We start from the raw sequence: 4,103 nt of genomic DNA, 5'->3' as shown, positions 1-4,103 counted from the left end.
GGGGCAAAGTACTTTGGTTGTGTTGTGCGGGTTCCACGTTGGCGCCGGAATCTACTGGTGTTGCGCCGCACTACATCCCGCCGCCATCAACCTTCAACGTGCTTCTTGGCTCCTCCTGGTTCGATAAACCTTGGTTTCTTTCCGAGGAAAACTTGCTGCTTGTGCGCATCATACCTTCCTCTTGGGGTTGCCCAACGAACGTGTGAAATACACGCCATCAAGCATATTTTTCACGGCGCCGTTGCTCGGGAGATCAAGACACGCTGCAAGGGGAGTCTCCACTTCTCAATCTCTTTACTTTGTTTTTGTCTTGCTTAGTTTTATTTACTACTTTGTTTGCTGCACTAAATCAAAACACAAAAAAATTAGTTGCTAGCTTTACTTTATTTCTTGTCTTGTTCACTATATTGAAAACACAAAAAAATTAGTTTACTTGCATTTACTTTATCTAGTTTGTTTTATTTACTTGTTGCTAAAATGGCCAACGCTGAGAATACTAAGTTGTGTGACTTCACAACCACAAATAATAATGATTTCTTATGCACACCTATTGCTCCACCTGCTACTACAGCAGAATTCTTTGAAATTAAACACTCTTTCTTGAATCTTGTTATGAAAGATCAATTTTTCGGAATTAGTTCGATGATGCTTGCTGCCCATCTCAATAATTTTGTTGAACTATGTGAAATGCAAAAGTATAAAGATGTAGATGGTGACATTATTAAATTAAAATTGTTCCCTTTCTCATTAAGAGGAAGAGCTAAAGATTGGTTGCTATCTCTGCCTAAGAATAGTATTGATTCATGGACTAAATGCAAGGATGCTTTTATTGGTAGATATTATCCCCCTGCTAAAATTATATCTTTGAGGAGTAGCATAATGAATTTTAAACAATTAGATACTGAACATGTTGCTCAAGCTTGGGAAAGAATGAAATCTCTGGTTAAAAATTGCCCAACCCATGGAGTCGACTACTTGGATGATCATCCAAACCTTCTATGCGAGGACTAAATTTTTCTTCGCGGAATTTATTGGATTCAGCTGCTGGAGGTACCTTTATGTCCATCACTCTTGGTGAAGCAACAAAGCTTCTTGATAATATGATGATCAACTACTCTGAATGGCACACGGAAAGAGCTCCACAAGGTAAGAAGGTAAATTCAGTTGAGGAATCCTCTTCCTTGAATGATAAGATTGATGCTATTATGTCTATGCTTGTGAATGATAGGACTAATATTGATCCTAATACTGTTCCGTTAGCTTCATTGGTTGCACAAGAAGAACATGTTGATGTAAACTTCATTAAAAATAATAATTTCAACAACAATGCTTACCGGAACAATTCTAGTAACAACTATAGGCCATATCCTTATAATAATGGCAACGGCTATGGTAATTCTTATGGAAATTCTTACAACAATAATAGGAATTCACCCCCTGGACTTGAAGCCATGCTTAAAGAATTTATTAGTACACAAAGCTGCCTTTAACAAATGCTGTTGAGGAAAAGCTCAATAAAATTGATATTCTTGTTTCTAGAGTTGATAGTCTTGCCTCGATGTTGATCTTTTGAAATCAAAAGTTATGCCTAATAGGGATATTGAAAATAAAATTGTTACTACAGCAAATGCCATTCAAGTTAGAATTAATGAGAATATAAGATTAATGGCTGAGCTGCGTGCTAGGTGGGATAGAGAAGAAAATGAAAAACTAGCTAAAGAGAAGAATATAGCTAAAGTTTGGACTATTACCACCACTAGTAATGCTAATGCTACACATGTTGCTGCACCTCCTACTCATACTAATAAAAGAATTGGTGTTAGCAATGTTTCCACTTCTAATGCAAAGCGCGAAAACTGCTGAAGCTGCTAAAGCTACTGAAACTGCACGTGATAAAGGCTGCTGAAATTTTTTCCAACATTGGGGATGATGATCCCATTGCTTTAGATTATAATGGTTTGAATTTTGATGATTGCCACATCTCTGAAGTTATAAAGTTCTTGCAAAAACTTGCTAAAAGTCCTAATGCTAGTGCTATAAATTTGGCTTTCACGCATCATATTACAAATGCTCTCATAAAAGCTAGAGAAGAGAAACTAGAGCGCGAAGCCTCTATTCCTAAAAAGCTAGAAGATGGTTGGGAGCCCATCATTAAGATGAAGGTTAAAGATTTTGATTGTAATGCTTTATGTGATCTTGGTGCAAGTATTTACGTTATGCCTAAGAAAATTTATAATATGCTTGACTTGCCACCGTTGAAAAATTGTTATTTGGATGTTAATCTTGCTGATCATTCTACAAAGAAACCTTTGGGTAAAGTTGATAATGTTCGCATTACCGTTAACACTAATCTTGTTCCCGTTGATTTTGTTGTCTTGGATATTGAATGCAATGCATCTTGTCCCATTATATTGGGAAGACCTTTTCTTGAATCTGTTGGTGCTATTATTGATATGAGGGAAGGTAATATAAAATATCAATTTCCTCTCAAGAAAGGTATGGAACACTTCCCTAGAAAGAGAATGAAGTTACCTTATGATTCTATTATTAGAACAAATTATGATGTTGATGCTTCATCTCTCGATGTTACTTGATACACACTTTCGCGCCTAGGCGAAAGGCGTTAAATAAAAGCGCTTATGGGAGACAACCCATGTTTTTACCTACAGTACTTTGTTTTTATTTTGTGTCTTGGAAGTTGTTTACTACTGTAGCAACCTCTCCTTATCTTAGTTTTGAGTTTTGTTGTGCCAAGTTAAGCCGTTGATAGAAAAGTAAGTACTAGATTTGGATTACTGCGCAGTTCAGATTTCTTTGCTGTCACGAATCTGGGTCCACCTCCCTGTAGGTAGCTCAGAAAATTACGCCAATTTACGAGCATGATCCTCAGATATGTACGCAACTTTCATTCAATTTGAGCATTTTCATTTGAGCAAGTCTGGTGCCATTTTAAAATTCGTCAATACGAACTGTTCTGTTTTGACAGATTCTGCCTTTTATTTCGCATTGCCTCTTTCGCTATGTTGGATGAATTTCTTTGATCCACTAATGTCCAGTAGCATTATGCAATGTCCAGAAGTGTTAAGAATGATTGTGTCACCTCTGAATATGTCAATTTATATTGTGCACTAACCCTCTAATGAGTTGTTTCGAGTTTGGTGTGGAGGAAGTTTTCAAGGATCAAGAGAGGAGTATGATGCAACATGATCAAGGAGAGTGAAAGCTCTAAGCTTGGGGATGCACCCGGTGGTTCACCCCTGCATATATCAAGAAGACTCAAGCGTCTAAGCTTGGGGATGCCCAAGGCATCCCCTTCTTCATCGACAAATTATCAGGTTCCTCCACTGAAACTATATTTTTATTCGGCCACATCTTATGTGCTTTTTCTTGGAGCGTCGGTTTGTTTTTGTTTTTGTTTTGTTTGAATAAAATGGATCCTAGCATTCACTTTATGGGAGAGATACACGCTCCGCTGTAGCATATGGACAAATATGTCCTTGGTTTCTACTCATAGTATTCATGGCGAAGTTTCTCCTTCGTTAAATTGTTATATGGTTGGAATTGGAAAATGATACATGTAGTAATTGCTATAAATGTCTTGGGTAATGTGATACTTGGCAATTGTTGTGCTCATGTTTAAGCTCTTGCATCATATGCTTTGCACCCATTAATGAAGAAATACATAGAGCATGCTAAAATTTGGTTTGCATATTTGGTTTCTCTAAGGTCTAGATAATTTCTAGTATTGAGTTTGAACAACAAGGAAGACGGTTGTAGAGTCTTATAATGTTTACAATATGTCTTTTATGTGAGTTTTGCTGTACCGTTCATCCTTGTGTTTGTTTCAAATAACCTTGCTAGCCTAAACCTTGTATCGAGAGGGAATACTTCTCATGCATCCAAAATACTTGAGCCAACCACTATGCCATTTGTGTCCACCATACCTACCTATACTACATGGTATTTTCCCGCCATTCCAAAGTAAATTGCTTGAGTGCTACCTTTAAAATTCCATCATTTACCTTTGCAATATATAGCTCATGGGACAAATAGCTTAAAAACTATTGTGGTATTGAATATGTAATTATGCACTTTATCTCTTA

The sequence above is a fragment of the Lolium rigidum genome, chromosome 4 (assembly GCF_022539505.1).
Source record: "Lolium rigidum isolate FL_2022 chromosome 4, APGP_CSIRO_Lrig_0.1, whole genome shotgun sequence".
NCBI lineage: Eukaryota > Viridiplantae > Streptophyta > Magnoliopsida > Poales > Poaceae > Lolium > Lolium rigidum.
This window is presented reverse-complemented; position numbering follows the sequence as displayed.